Raw genomic sequence first — 17,016 nt, forward strand, 5'->3', positions numbered from 1 at the left:
AAAAGAGTAATATAAAAATTAAAAATAAAAAAGAAGGTGGAGCTATCCATTTGTAAAAGTAGTAAGTAAATAAATATAAGCAAGTCCTCCAGGAACTTTTAGTCGGGTTAAATGAGTATATTGTGTAATTTTGAGGTGGATCTAATGTGTGTTGCCTTTGCCAGTGGCTAACAAGTTACCTCCTTGTGAAGTAAAATCACATCATCTATACTAAGCACACATTTATAAACATTTTGTATAAATGTTCTCACATTTTTGTTTTTGGTGGATGATGTGGAATCTCTGAGATCTTTGCAGAAAAATATGTCAATCAGAGTGTTTGGTTATTGTTTATAATGTAGAGAGGACATTTCTCTTTAAGCATGTGTTAGATCACAGTATTATAACATCATGAATAATGGCTAATGATGTCATGGAGCAGAATCTGAGGAAAGGATTCCTACAGAAGTGACTTATTAAGATTTTTAAGAAGACGGCCCAAGAAGAATCTGGTAAGAAACTGGAGAAAAGAAAAGCAGGATAAACAAGCAGGAAGAAGCCAGTTCAGTCCAGTGAAGTGCTAGCTGCATTCATAAAACAGGGATCAAGACCATAAAAATCACTGCAGAGTTTGTTCTCCATTTAGGGCAGGGAGCTGGATTTTCATAATCCTCCGCTCGTCAATTGCTGGTGGAGAGAGGGCCTAACTCCAGGCACAGTTATCTCTTGGAACGTCTAAACATCTGGACATTTGGTACACAGAACCATTAAGGGGATCACAGGTGAATTGGATATTCTTTTTTTTAATGTTTATTTTCAGAGAGAAAGCATGCACATATGTGGGGGACAGGCAGAGAGAGAGGGAGAGAAAGAATCCCAAATGGGCTCCACGCCCATCACAAGCCCAAGGGGGCTCGATCTCACTACTGTGAGATCATGACCTAAGCCAAAATCAAGGGTAGGATGCTTAATGGACTAAGCCACCCAGATGGCCTAGTTGGCAAGGGGATCATAGATAATTTGGATAAGAGCACTGATTATAGCTGCTGGAAAGAAATTTCAAATAATTGAATTGGACAAGATCATGAAAGATATTATTCATTTTAATTGTGTAACATTGCCACCAATTAGATCTTTTTGATATTATATTTGATAATTATAAAGTACTGGGATAAAAGATCATAAATTCACTGATAAAAGTAATCAATGAATGGTAATGATGTTCCCAATATTAAGTAAGCAGAAGCCATGAGAAACACCAGAATGATAAATCATTACATAAATGTAGATTCTTCTCAATTATGCTTTCTCATTGAGAGAGAAGTCATGGTCTAACATAAACGTTAACATTAGTTGGCTGAGGAATTAACATGAGTGGAGCAACCACTATATACTAGGCATTTTATAATCCATATCTCATTTAATTTTTAACATGATCTGTGTTAATAGGTGTGAATTTTCTATTTTAGGACTGCAAAAACTGAGGGTCTAAAAAATTAAATACTTTGTCGAAGTTTCTGTTATTTTTGAGTGAATTCTGGATTCAGGTCTCAGTGCTAAGATCTGTCTCTTTTCAGTATAATTTTAAATATTTCCTAAAGTTCTGCTTTTGATCAAAAGATCTTTTGGATTAGAACTGCAAACTAAATGAAGCTGATTTAAGTCTCAGAATAGAAACTTTTCTCTTGGAATTTTAATCGTTTCTTTACATAATGGGGACTAAGCTACTGCTAGGATTTAGAATATAGATGACAAATATGAATCAAGAATCAACAATTGGGGCACCTGGGTGGCTCAGTCGGTTGAGCATCCGACTTCGGCTCAGGTCATGATCTTGCAGTTTGTGAGTTCGAGCCCTGCGTCGGTCTCTGCTGACAGCTCAGAGCCTGGAGCCTGCTTCGGATTCTGTGTCTCCTTCTCTCTCTGCCCATCCCCCACTTGTGGCTCTGTCTCTCTCTCAAAAATGAATAAGTAAATGTAAAAAAAAAATTTAAAAAAAGAACCAACAATTAAAATTTTGCTGGTCAATAAGATCCAGGTATGAAAATGGTGTGCCTTAATAAACTTGTATTCATAAGATAAATTAGATAAGCCAATAGTTAATAATCCCTCTATCTCCTCTCATCTGCCTGGGCCTTAAGAGAAAATAACCTGCAATTATTAACTATGTTTTTTTTTTTAATTATAAACAGATCTCAAGTTTTGGAAGATAGAAAAGATACAGTTAATAATGAGTGAGGCAAAATAATCAAGTCTTCTTTAAATATGTTGTGATACTTAGCCCATAATCTAGTAATAAAATGATAATTGTATTTTACTTATTGAAACTTGGACTCTGGAAACATTTCTCATACTTCATGTATTCGATATGCTCCATATTGAAAACCAGTATGTACTTATTAATTTAAAATTTATAAATTTTCAAAAGGTAATAGGTTATTCATTAGGAATTTCTCTGCTTAGATTTATTGAGATAATTAAGACAGTATGACACATAAAAATAAATTAACTAATCATCAAAACTTTTCTTGTGAGGCTGATAATTCATTTTCACTTGCCCAGTTTCTTACCTTTCTTCTGCCTAGACAGGTTTTTTTTTTCCTTTTTTTTTTTTTTTTTTGAGAGAGTATTTTAAAGTTTGATGTGAGAAGCTTTAAAAAAATAGTTGTGCCTTGTCAAATATTAAGAAGAGAAGATGAAAAGTGATTCATTTTAAGGCAAGAACAGCAGTGACAATGAGCTGTGAAGGGTTTTATTTTTATAATAGAACTAATTCAAGAAGTAACTATGGAAAAGTTGAAACCCCATGAGCTTGTAGAGCATATTGCTGTAATTATCTCTGCTTTGTCCTTCTTTCACAGAAATGAAATCACTTCAAACAAAACTATTTAAAAAAGAGACAAAGCCCCCACATGTAATATACTCAAGCCTAGAAAAAGTCAGTTATTTTAATGAATACAAAACAAAGTCTAATGAAATGAATGACATTGAGTAGTGTGAGAATAATTTCCACTTTTTTGCCTTCCTTTTAGGAAATGTCTTTATGCTTCATTTTTAAAATAATAATCTAAAAATAAAACAAGCTTTTACAATGGTAACTAGCATTGTTAGTAAATTGCAAATTCTTGTTCCCACACAAGAAAGTTATTTCTCCTTGTTCTTGTTCTATAGGGAAAACTTGCTTATTTCATTAATGTAATAAAACAAACCATTATTTCCAACATTTTGCTGTTAATCATTCAAAAGTTAACTTTTGATAGTAATTGACATAGTGTTTAAGTGGCATTTGTTCCAAAATAATTACCGGTAATTCTTACAAAATAGTTATTTATCTGGCAACTTGATGAAAGCAATAGAAACCTCTCCTATAAGGGAAATAATACGGAATTAAAAGAGGATGATAATTTATAATTAAATTAGATGTGATTAAAGATAAATATATATGATAACATATATATATATATATGATATATATAATTAGGTTTTATTGAGCTATAATCTGATGTAGTAAAATTCACTTTCTTTGATATAGTTTTGTGTTTCGAAATTACATGCAACCATGAAATTCTCACCATAATCTGGGGTGCCTGGGTGGGTCAGTCAGTTGGGTCACCAGCTCTTGATTTTCGTTCAGGTCATGATCACTTAGTTTGTAAGTTCGAGCTCCACATCAGGCATTGCACTGACAGCATGGAGTCTGCTCAGGATTCTCTCTCTCTCCCTCTCTCTCTGCCCCTGCTCAGCTTGCACTCTTTCTCTCTCTCTCAAAATAAATAAACTTAAAAATTTATCACAATGATCAAGATACAGAAAAGACCCATTACCCAAAAAAGATTCCCTCATGCTACCATTTTGCAGTCATTCCCTTCTATCCCCATGCCACCACTGATGACTCTCCTATCTATATACATTTGTCTTTTCTAGAATGTCATGCAAATGGAATTATGGAGAATGTAGCTTTTGAATAAGGCTTTTTTCATTTGAGATTCATCCATGCTACTGCACATTGTCAGCTGTCAGCAATTCATTCATTTTCATTCTTCAGTAGTATTCCACTGTAAGATTATACTGTTATGCCACAGTTTATCCATTTACCAGATAAAGTAATGCCTCCAGTTTTGGTTATTAGGATTAAAGCTACCTATAAACATTCATACACAGGTTTTTGTGTGAAAATAGCTTTCAACTCTTTAGGTAGATACTGTGAATGGTATAGGTGGTTAATATAAATGTAGCTAAGAAACTGAGAATCTGTTTTCCAAAGTGACTGTGCTACCAGAAAGGTATGAGAGTCCCAGTTGGTCCATGTTCTGTGCCAGAATTTGTAATTTCCATTTTAATGAACTTTTTTTCCATTCTTCTAGGTTCATGGAAAATACTCTTTTTAAAATAAAAAGAAACAGGGGCGCCTGGGTGGCGCAGTCGGTTAAGCGTCCGACTTCAGCCAGGTCACGATCTCGCGGTCCGTGAGTTTGAGCCCCGCGTCAGGCTCTGGGCTGATGGCTCAGAGCCTGGAGCCTGCTTCCGATTCTGTGTCTCCCTCTCTCTCTGCCCCTCCCCCGTTCATGCTCTGTCTCTCTCTGTCCCAAAAATAAATAAAAAACGTTGAAAAAAAAAATTTTAAATAAAAAGAAACAAGAACAAATTAATTGCTTAAATGGAGCTATTTAGTTGAACATAAAGACTAATGTCTAGAAAAATGACTGTCTTATGTTCTGAAAAGTAAAGCTAGCCCTATGCAGTATAAATTAGTAGATACTCTTATTACTTATAGTAAAGTAGCAATTCAAGATATTTTATGGTTATATGAATTGACAAATTTTGTTGTAGGGTACATCAGAACATCTAGGTTATTAGATATCTCAATAGCTATCTAAACTTACTCATTTCTTAAACAGGACATCTGCATAAAACAATATTTTTTCTCCTTTTAATGTAGGAAAATTTATTAAGAATCCAATATTTTTCTGAATTAAATTCCCATGAGCAAGTTAAAAAGAATTAAATTTAAAAGAAATACATGCCTTTCTTAAGCACCATAACATTTGGATCAAGGAGTGAATACTTTTACTCATATAGTATGGCTCAAATTACAAACAAAATTATTATCAGTTTCAAACTTCAATGTTAAGTCAACAAAAATCTCTAGAAATTAAAACAAGTAAAAAGTACCCTGATCCACAGCAGCTATGTTTCTAATATCAGTTAATAAGCAGAAAACATTACCAAAGTCTACTCTCTAATTCTAATTTTTAGAAAGTTGTATCATTTTAATCTCATCAGTGATGGAGTCAATCCTATTTCATGTTTTCATCTATTTAGCAGATATTCCAAGAGTGTAGTACCCACAGAGTAGCATCAACAAAGTTAGCAAGCTATTGGGGTGCCTGGGTGGTTAAGCGTCTGACTTCAACTCAGGTCATGATCTCACAGTTCATGAGTTCGAGTCCCACATCAGGCTTGCTGTTGTCAGAGCAGAGGCAGCTTTGGATCCTCTATCTCTCTCTGCCCCTCTCTCCTTCTCTCCCTATCTCAAAAATAAATAAATAAACGTTGAAAAATAATTGGCAAGCTACCTTCTCAAGATTATTTTAGGAATTCGGGAATCTGGCACTTTGCAAACCCCTCCCCCCTCCCCCCAGGATGTGAGGATGTGATAATTATATTTCCCTAATGTTGGATTGTGATTATATGCACCAAAAAAGTTAAAGAAAGAAAAAAATATATAAATAGGGTACCATATTGGAAAACACACTTGATAAAGAGCTTCAATTGGTTTCTTCAGTTTTTCTTCTTGAGATTCACTGCTATATGAGCGTTTTCACTAAAATATGTGGAAATTTTTGAGACAAATAATAACAGAGCCTGATCAACTTTTAGGGGTGATTCTATGTAATGGTTTCTTTGGTTAATTTCCATATCACTGACAAAAAATATTGTTCATTGTATATAAAAATGTATTTAAATTTTGAAAAACTAATTAATTGTAATTATTTAGCATGATGATACAGAAATAGTAAAATTATTTAAGATAATTTTTCAATCTCAAGCTATTGTAGTCATCCTTTATGCAGAAGAAATGCATAGAACTGGGTTTTGTCACTATTTTTTCTCCCTTTTATCTTGAGTAATCAATCATAAGCTATATCAGCATCATATTGAAATCATCAGGAAAACGTTTTCTTGAAAGTTACTGGATACTTCATGCAAAAATATTCAGTGAAAAATTGGTTAAATTTCCATACTTTTATCCTCTAAATCTCTTCCTCTTAATGAAGGAAATTATGACTGTCATTTCAGTGCTCCAGAGAGGCTTGAGTTTACCAGGGATGTGGTGGCATATTTTTTTATGTTCTAAGACTAAATTTAATGTGCCAGAATATAACAAGGGCACAAAGACAAGAGATGCTGATACCTGTCAAACTCAACCAAGTTAATTAGGATAAACTGAAATGCAGAAAGCTAATTGTGTCAGATAAGATATCACACTTTAATTATGTGTTTAAGAGGTATGATACTAACTTCAGTCCAATCCTTTATTATTATAAAAGTTCTAGCTACTTCCATAGGTGGAATTTGAATTTGTTTGTTCTTTTCATGATTTAAAAAGAGGTATAATATTCAAAAATCATATTTTGACACATAAGACTACAGGCTTATGCTCATGCTTATAAATTAGATAAGCTAACAAAACAAGGGTGACTTATACGCAGTTAGAAATAAAGCCTCACCCCAACATTTACCTTAGAGAAGAGACATATGGAAAATTGAAAATGATTATTAAGAACAAACTAGGAATAATTAACACCCCAAAACAGACTATCAGTTTTTCCTGCCAGTAGATACTCAATAAAATTGTGTTGAATATATTTTTAAATCATTTCCTATTAAATCTGAACTGAAACATGCAGTCACATAGTTAGTCCTACAGAATTGAGACTGAATTCAAAGTTCACTGTAAAACAAGTATCCATTGACAGATCATCCATCTAAAAATTAACTATCAGAGAGATATTTTTCTAGGAAAAAAATTCTCAATAAACAAAAGCGACTGAAGTTAATTTCTGTTTAACTTATATGGCTAATATGGTATATAGAAATGGTCAAGGTCTAAAAGACAAATTGACATTGAAATTAATATATCTTAACCTTTTTATCTTGTAATTACAGAATTTTTGGATAGAAAGGTTAAATTAATGAGCTGAGATGCATATTTATTGGGTTGTAGAACAATGAGCAGAGTTTTAAGCTAGATGTAAGCTTGAAACCCACTCTGCCATCTATTAGCTAAATGACATGGGAAAAGTTAGACTATTTATCTTATAGTCTAAAATACGGATTCTTTTTAATGTAAGCCCAATAATTATTATTAACTACATCATAAGAACAGGAAGAGGCCAAGAAAATCCCAGGAACACTGGGAATTAGAGTTGATTCTTGCAAACATGAGTTTGAACTGCGGAGGTCCACTTATACGCGGATTTTTTTTTAATAAGTACAGTGTAGTACTGTAAATGCATTTTCTCTTCATTATATTTTTCTTAAGATTTTCTTTAGCTTACATTATGGTAAGGATACAGTATAATACATATAACATATAAAATATGTGTTAATCAACTGTTCATGCTATCAGTAAGTCTTCTGATCGATAGTAGGGTATTAGTAGTTAAATTTTTGAGGAGTCAGAAGGTATTCATGGATTTTTTATTGCATCCGAGGGCAGGTTAGGTGCTCCTAACCTTGTGTTACTCAAGGGTCAACTGTACTGACCATTTCACTCATAATTTCTCAGCTTCATTTTCTTTATCTGGGATAGAGACCATTTTTGGTTTGCCTTCCTAATCAAAAACATTTTTGGAAATAAGGATTACTTCTAGAGGCTGTACCTAATTTAGATCATGTGCCTTCCACGGAAGATATTATAAGGTTTAGAAATGTTAACATAAAGAATGGAATCATTTACTTATGGGGTCTAAAGTAAGATTATGAAAGAGAAAATCTGTCCAGTCTGAAAGCTCATAGGCGGCTTTCTGTCACAGCTCAGTGCCCTCTCTGCCAGTAGCTATTGACATGCTGAGGATCATGATCAGAATTATCATGAACCTTGGCAAACTGAAGAATCCGAAATTTCTGATACTTAAAATTAATGTGCTTTTAGGAAATGGTAACATGGATAAGGCAGGGGCTGGAATAATTAAGAAAGCCTGATCCCTCCAACTACTCATATGTACCTCCTGCTAATACTGTCTCAGTTGAATTAGTTTTGGCCCTCATTGTGAATTTGGTAGAAGATGTTTATGAAGACATATGCATTTGGTCTTCCTGTTACATTTCTCTATTATTTATTTCAGAATAGATACTTAAAGTTGCTCTGTTAACTTGCCATGCTTGGAGTAGTGAATTATCATACCAGGACTCTTAGCTAGTTGGGTGAATACTAACTACAGGACACTGACTGGCTGAGAAGATGGAGTGAAACATCTCAGATCATTCAGAGACGGCCAGCAATGAATTTATAAAATAGCCTTTGAAGACAAAATCATCTGGTATGTATGCAACAGCCTGTCTTCAAATGATTATCTATGGAAACTTCAAACCCATTTTACTAACCGCTAGCATATCCTTGGCAGAGGGACACAGCATGGCAGGTGACTTGTTGAGACAACCTTTCCCTTCAGTTGCCATGCACAGCATTGGATCAGCAGGCTGTCTCCAACGCCATCCATTCCATGTGCCATTAACAACAACTGCCATGAACTGTGTTCATTCACCCACATTCAGTCTTCCCTCTCTTATTTAAATGAAAGGAATATCCCACACCTCTCACGACAAGGATTTGTATACTTCAGTAACTTTCAACAGCATGCTTTCAAAGTTTTCATTTTTCTCTCCCACATCAATTTAGTTCTGCCAACTGGAAAATACACTTTGGCATACAACTATAACCTCTTCTAGTGTTTCTCGTTATTTGAAACAAAGAAAGATTTTTTTCCTTCCTTTCCTCTTTCCTTCCATCCTCCTTCCTTCCTTCCTCCCAGGCTCCATGCCCAAAGTGGGGCTTGAACTCACCACCCTGAAATCAACAGTCTCTACTGACTGAACCAGCCAGGCACCCCTAGGTGTTCTTTTCTTAACCCTAAATTTCTTTTCCATCTCTGTAGTCCTTCTTCGTATTATTTCTCTGAAGGTTTGTTTGAAGATGTCTTCCCATCTTGCATTCATTCTTCAACACCCTTAATCATTTCTCACTTGCACAACTGCAGCATTCTCCTTGGTTTTGCCTTGCTACCCCAAATTTCTTTTCCACTAAGCAGTCAGAGTGATTTAAAATTTTTAAATCACACTATTGCTCCCCTGCAATTGCCACCCAATAGCTTCCCACTAGGCTTTCAATCTGTCTTCCTCCCTCATAATCCTCAGATATGCTGATATATTTTTCCCTTAAACATGACAAATTTGTTCTAACAAGAATGTTGCACTTGCTATTCCCTCTAAGACTTCTCTTCATAATGCTTAGTATCATCCTCTTTCACTGTTCAATTTCAATGTTTCCTCTGAAGGAACTTTCTCAATCACTCTAAGGAACAATCCACCTGCAATTTCTATCATATCACCTGTTTAATTTTATTTGCCACTGTAAATTATTATGTGTTGATTTTTCCGGTTTACTAATGTGTCTTCTCCTATGGAATAAGTTCCAAAGGGAGAGAAAGTGTTCACAATTATCCCCCAAGTGTGTAGAACAGAGCCTGACATAGATGCCATTCAATATTTGTTTGAAGAATCCATTGTTATATGTAAACGAAGGTAAATATTACACAGTTACATTAAAAGCACACCTGAAGAAATCTGGCTAAGTTAGATACCTTTGGGGAATTTTTTTTTGTCCAAAATAAAACAATGGGAAAGAAGTATTTTCTAATTTATTAACAAATCATAAGGCCATGGGTGACTTCTCTCTGAAACCTAGAACACATATTTTGCATCTTTATAACATGAAATCTCTCAGGAGATCAAAATAAAACAAAGAAAATAACTCAAGAAAACAAGGTTGTTATCCCTTGCCAACTAATGCACCATTTACTGTTACTTTAATGACACATTGCCAATTCTATTCACCTAAACCCCCCAAAAGTTCTATATGTTGTGAGATTAAATATGTTTTTAGAAAAGACAGACTTTTCTGAGATGAACAGATGAACGGTGGCATGGATATACTTCCTTACCTGCAGACCTTTGTAGATTATTTTTTAAAAGAATTTTCAAAAGTCATGGAGTAAATGATAAATTAAAGATAATTAAATCTTACAAAATAAGTATGGATCTTTGAAGAAGTAATAAGTGTTTCATAAGGGACATATCATGTATCCAGAAATGTCCCTTTGATGAAAGGAAGAAGAAACATTTAACTCTCAAGTTGATATACTAATCAGTGTCAACGCTAACATTTTGGGGAAGTTAATGGAGATTGAATTCAGGAGGTTGAGCTCAGCGGAGGAGTTACAATGCCTGAAGTTAGCCATTTGGAATCGCACTGAAAACAAACAAAAACAAACCTAATGGCTGTTAAATAGCTAGTTTCACAGGGAGAAGGAAATATATTATCAAGCAACAGCTTTTAACAGAGGATAATTTATAATAAAAAATGTCAGTTTGTGATTTTAATATTACTGAGTGAGATTAATGAACTATTAGTTATTAAACATATTTCCATTTTTAAGCATCCAGAGAAAACAATTTGAACTTTTGAACATAGGAGTTTTAAAAGTCTTAACTGTAATGAAAAACAAATGATTTAATATTCTGCTTTCCTTTGCCATCAACTGTTGTAACAGAAAGTGAGAACATAAGAACGGCACAGGAAGTGATGGAAATGATTCAATGATCTCTAGAGACAGGATTAATTTAATATCGGTCTATCAATCACACATGTTAACAAATCTGTACTTTAGATGTCAATTAATTGATAAAGAAAAAATTGAACATTTCACTGTTTCAGGATAGGAATATTCTTTTTTTTTTTCCTGGTATTTATTGCCTTGATTTCATTAGCACTGACATAAGATTCTACCAGGAAAAAGTTACAGCCGTGGCTGCCCACCCTATAGGTCACATGTGTTATGTGTCTGGTATCTTCCAACACTGATGATTACTACAGTAATGTTTGGTGGTGAGGCATTCCACAAACTCAAAAACTCTTTAACTCAAAGTGTTCAGATGAGCTAGCTCCATCACAGAATGTTTTAGAACGTTGATTATACAAGGAATCCTGTATTTCCAAGGGCCTGTCTATATAATTTTCTGTGACACCTATTAGAAGGCAAAGAACATGGTCTCCCATATAAAGACATAAGTTATTTAAATGTTTTTTTAAAATTAACTATTTATTTATGTTTATTTATTTTGAGAGAGGGAGGGAAAGAGAGAAAGAGAGAGAAGGAGGGAGGGGCAGAGAGAGAGAATCCCAAGTAGGCCCCCTGCTATCAGCGCGGGGCTGTCAATGCCGGACTCCATCTCACCAACCTGAGATCACGACCTGAGCTGAATCGAGAGTTGGATGCTTAACTGACAGAGCCACCCGGGCATCCCTTAAATCAATTCTTTTAAAATGTCGCTCTTCCAAGAATTTTACAAGTAGTTTCTCATTTATCTTCATACCACTGGTAAGTATGAAGGAATACCGTTTTCGACCGTTGTACGGATATGGCATATAGTTCCTTAATCGAAGGGTTTCATCATCAATAAAATGAGAACTTTACCATTCTCAGAGTGTGAGGGATAAGGAAGTGTACCTGTATGATGCACCTAGAAGGTAGTATTTGCACGTTAAATGGTATTTGCTTCCTTCTCCAACTATATAAAAGACAGCAAATTTAAAACTATGGTCTTTTCAGGAACCACAAATCTCTGAGAGCAGAGTAATGTTTGCCCCAGCTGCACAGCCCCTTGAGCTCTCCCTGACCTCTGAGATACAGACCGAGCAGAATAAGCCAGTTGGACTGTCCAAAAAAGGAACTGGTCTGCATGTTGACAAAAATGAGAACTTCTGTTCACCAAATAGCGCTGTGAAGCTGCAATTAGCATCAGAAGCATTACATTAAACTAGACTGCAGAACAGCAAACATAAATCACAGGCAGATAACTTAAAGCTTTTAATGCAGGCATTTATACCTCCCATTAACAAACCATGATGAAAATGGCTTATACATATAGAGAAAAAAGCAAATGCATCTATACAGACCCTATTAGTTTGATACCCTATTGATTTTTGCTGTTCCACATATGGGTACTTGATGAATAATTTACTTCATTATTACTAAACATGTGCTGACTTACTTCAGATGCCATTATTATGCAAATTATATGCCAAGACACTAAAGAGACATTTTGGTATGTTTGTGTTTCTCTTTGGATTCATTCTCTTTGGAGGATTTTCTAGTTATATGAAATTTGATGATGGGAAGCTGGTTTTTAAATAGATTTATGCCCAACAGAAAACTACCACTGGTTTGGTTACCTTGTGGTCGAACTAAAGAAAAAACTGTTTCTATCTAAGATTATAATTCAAATTTAACTTATGAACCTATCTTTTGGAAATTTGGGTTATTTGATGTGCTAGTATACTACTTTGTAGAACTGTCAATATCAATACTGTTAACTAACTGGTATATACTGTCAACCGAGTTATTTTCAATACCCAAAAATCTAACCTTTAAGGATTTCATTATTTTGTAAACATGTAACAATAAAATATGTGAAAGTAAACACTTCCTACGATATTGTGGATGCACATTACAAATTTACGCACAGGAAATACTTTATGGTCCTCATTGAAAGTGTGCATTCTAATCATTTGTTTCTCCTCTATGAGCGTCTACCATACTGACACTTATTCACCCACCACTCTTATTTAATATGTTCCATTGTCCTGATGCCCTTTTGCTTCCCAAGTTTCTCCTTAGCTATTTGCACAGTGACTGCACCATCAATCATTTATTTTCTTCAAATTAGTTCTGCATTTTGTGACTTTTCCTATTTGTTACACTTGCAATGTGACCTCTTCTATATGCCACAACTTTCTTTCAACGTAAGTGTAAATCCATAAAATGCATATGTATGCGTAAATACAATGTCCACAAAGTTTATCTGACGTTCTGTTTACAATCTTGTAAAAAATGATAATTGAGGTATTATCTACTCAATCATTTTTAGGACATAACTTATAGAACTAACAAAGTCACTAGAGGGCTTTCTTCTCCAGAAACAATGAACTTAGGCAAACACACACACAAATATATGCCCCAAGTCCCTTTGCTCTTTTCACAAGCAAACTAATTCATGGTACTTTACTTCACACTAAGGGAAAAAAGAAAAGAGAAGAAACAAAGCAATTTCTAAACTGCAAACCTATGCATATAAAATACACCACAGATTAATATTACTCTAATAGTTTACGCTTCTAATTATAGTCTGTTCACAAGGAAATCAATTACCTAGAAAATTTAGCCAAATAAAAACAGTCCAATAGGTTAACCAGTCTTATCAGTAATGGAGTTTGAAATCAAGAGGGGTGGGGAGTCGAAAGTAGGTAGAAGGTTTAGCTTTTCCTCATGAAGTCACTTAATTAAAGAAAAATGATACTCAAGGCTGTGACCATTTCTTCCAGGTGTTTTGCCTTTCAGTAATAGGTGAGTACAAGATTGTGAAACTCGGCTTGCTTACTGATGGCTTCACCTCAATTCCACCTGGAATGCGTAACTAAAATCTAGTTGTAGGTTACAGACAGAAAGAAAGCAACACAATCATTTCTAAGTATGGGGGGCTGTCTTTTATTATTTCACTTCTCTCCCAGCCTCAGTGCTATTTGTCACAGTTACAAACATGAAGTGTGGGAAATCAAGTAGCTCTGTCCTGGGTTAGGAGATTATAGGGAACACATTGCAAAGGAGAACACTGCTTTCTGGGCTTGTTGAGAACAGTGGGCCAGTATCTAGTTAATTAATGCGTATTAGGGGTTGGTTTTGCCTGTCCTCAAGAATTCCTTACACCATGCTATCTATGGAATATCTTATCTTGTTCCCCACCCTGCTTTCTGAATCTGCTCTTTTGTAGTCTTGGGAAGGCATCGTTTCTCTTTTTTTTAATGTTTTTATTTATTTTTGAGACAGAGAGACAGTGCATGAGCAGGGGAGGGGCAGAAGAGAGAGGGAGACAGAGAATCTGAAGCAGGCTCCAGGCTCTAAGCGGTCAGCACAGAGCCCAACGCAGGGCTCGAACTCACGGACCGTGAGACCATGACCCGAGCTGAAGTGGGATGCCTAACCGACTGAGCCACCCAGGCGCCCTGGGAAGGCATTGTTTCTCTATATCTTCTTACTGGGACTTTGCTCACTGACATATTGTGCGATGTTTCCCTAAATGTATGCTTAATAAACCTGGGAGCTTGAGAGCAGCTTGGGGAGACTTCCCTGAGCCTCACTCTCACCTCTCTTGACTTGCATGGAGTCTTGAGATATTCTTTCTGCTGTCCTCAGCTTGGCTTTGCTGGACAAAGCCGAAAGCCAAACACACGGTGAAGCATTCAATTACAGTTGACTCTTCAACAATGCTCAGGGGTCAGGGGCAGTGACCTCTGTGCAGTCAAAAAGCTACTTATAACTTTTGACTCCCATAAAACTTAACTACTGATAACCTACTATTGACCTAAAGCCTTACAAATAACATAAATGGTTGATTAACATATTTTGTATACGTATCATACATTGTGTTCTTATGATAAAGTAAGCAAGCTAGAGAAAAGAAAATCCTAGGAGAAAAATACATTTGCAGTAAGGTACTGTAAAAAGTCAGCCTATCCGTGAGTCCAGGGTCCTGCAGACCTACCCTTCCTTCAACAGTGTGGCCCCGGGATGCCCCTTCTTCCAGCCTTCAACCATCTTCCAACCTCTTTTCCGTTCCAAGCCTACAAACCATTTTTCTCAGTTGCCCTCTGCCTCCAGACCACACACCAGACACAATTTTTTTTTTTAGTTTACTCCTTATTTGCAATCAACCATAAGCTCACAGATTCTGTCAGACTTATTCCCCCAAGTTGGGGGCACAATCAAGCACCTGCTTAACATGCATCTATGGGCCATTTACACCTACCTTTCTCTGGGCTTCTATTTCGATGATGGAGCGCATAGGCCACTTCTTTCATGAGTCAGCAGAGGAGAAGCACAACGGTGCCAAGCATCTTCTGAAAACGCAAAACCAGCACAGCAACCACTCCCTCACCCAGAACATTCGGAAATTGTCCCAGGATGCGTGAGGGTAAAACCCAGAACGAAACTGAAACTGCCACAGTTCTAGAGAAAAATCTGAACCAGGCCCTTGGGGTCTGCATACCCTGGGTTCGGCCTGAGCAGACCCTCATCTCTGTGACTTCCTGGAGAACCACTTCCTAGATGAAGAGGTGAAACTTATTAAGAATGTGGTGACCACCTGACTCAACTCCACCAGCTGGCTGGCCTCCAGGCTGGGCGAGGAGAGTATATCTTAGAAAGGCTCACCTCCAAGCATTACTAGGAGCTTCCTAAGCCCAGCTGCTCTTAAACGGCTCCTTGGTCACCCTCCTGGTATCAGGGCTTCTATCTGAGCCTCTCCTGAAAGGCACTAGGTAGCTTTATAACCACCCTGGCCCCCTCTCCCAAGCCATGGAGCAAATGGAAACAATAAATCTTTCTCCAAGGAAAAAAAAAAATGTCTATAAGTGGAACTTCACAGTTCAAACCAACGTCGTTCAAGGGTCAATTGTATTTGATAATTTATTCAAACAGCCACATGAAGAAAAAACAACTGCATTAAAGAATGGGTGTTGAACTGCAAAAAAAAAAAAAAAAACTGAAAAAGGTCATATAAATATAAAGAATGTGCTCTTAAAATATGGCAAAGATTTGTGAATAATGTTGAAGCCAGTAGTAGGGTGTTGTCCCACAAGCACAATATGCAAATAGGCAGAGAATACATGATTAAATCAAGGTATCACTGACCTTTCATCAGTTTGGGGAGCATAATTTATATAGAGTAAAATATATCCATATATAAAATATAGTGCGGTGCCTTTGGGCAAAGTATACACCTATATAACTTAAACCATAATTAAGACAGAATATTTCTTACATCTCCAAATAACGCTCTTGACTCTTTGTAGTAAGTTCCTCAATATCCCCTAACTTAAGGCAATCTGGGGTCTGATTTTTGTTTAGGTGATTTTGGGGTTCTCCTATAATTTAACATAAATGGAGTCACACTTTGTTTTCTCTCTGACTTCCTTTTCCCTCAATAACATTTGGAGATAATGTACACATTTTGGGTGTATCAGTAGCTTGTGCTGACTTTTGACGAGTAATATATCATTGTATTTATGGGGTGCAATTTATTTGTTAATTCACTGTTGATGGACATTAGATTCATTTGAACGCAAAGCTATTATGAGAAATAAGCTGCAATAAACATTCATGAACATATGTTTTCATTTCTTTTAGATAAATAATTAAGAATTGAATTGGTCGACCATATGATATCTGCATGTTATACTAAAATGCCAAACTTTTTAAAGTGGTGGTCAAATTAGCATTTTACAAGCAAAGCATACCTATACTTCAAAATTCATTGTACCACATGGTTTTATGAATTTATTTTATTTTAGCTATGTAAGTCTGTAGTGGTATCTCATTGTGGTATCAACTAATATTTCCCCAATGACCAATTTTTATGTGCATATTAACCATTCATATAGATATGTTATATATATATATATATATGTATATATATATATATAATTATATTCATATGTATATGAATTTCTCCTAGTCTTTGAATTACCTCTTAATTTTCTTAATTTTTATATCATCCATTTAACCAATTTTCTTATTTTACAATTTGTACTTCTTAGTCCTACCTAAGAAATCATAGCCAATCCCAAGGTCACAAACTTTTTTTCTTATACATTTTTTGGAAAGAAACTTTAAGGATTGAGGTTTTAAGTTTAGGTTT

General features: G+C 35.5%; 1 long non-coding RNA gene across 1 annotated transcript in view; it reads left to right on the top strand.

Annotated features, from left to right (window-relative positions):
- The first annotated feature begins 455 nt into the window (after nt 1-455).
- Nucleotides 456-17,016, top strand: part of LOC132680106 (uncharacterized) — a 31,468-nt gene continuing 14,907 nt past the window's right edge. Inside the window, exons 1-2 of the long non-coding RNA XR_009610516.3 lie at nt 456-761; nt 8,331-8,525. This is a non-coding gene — a long non-coding RNA (uncharacterized LOC132680106). The remainder of the gene's footprint in view (nt 762-8,330; nt 8,526-17,016) is intronic.

The sequence above is a fragment of the Panthera onca genome, chromosome A1 (assembly GCF_046562875.1).
Source record: "Panthera onca isolate mPanOnc1 chromosome A1, mPanOnc1 haplotype 2, whole genome shotgun sequence".
NCBI lineage: Eukaryota > Metazoa > Chordata > Mammalia > Carnivora > Felidae > Panthera > Panthera onca.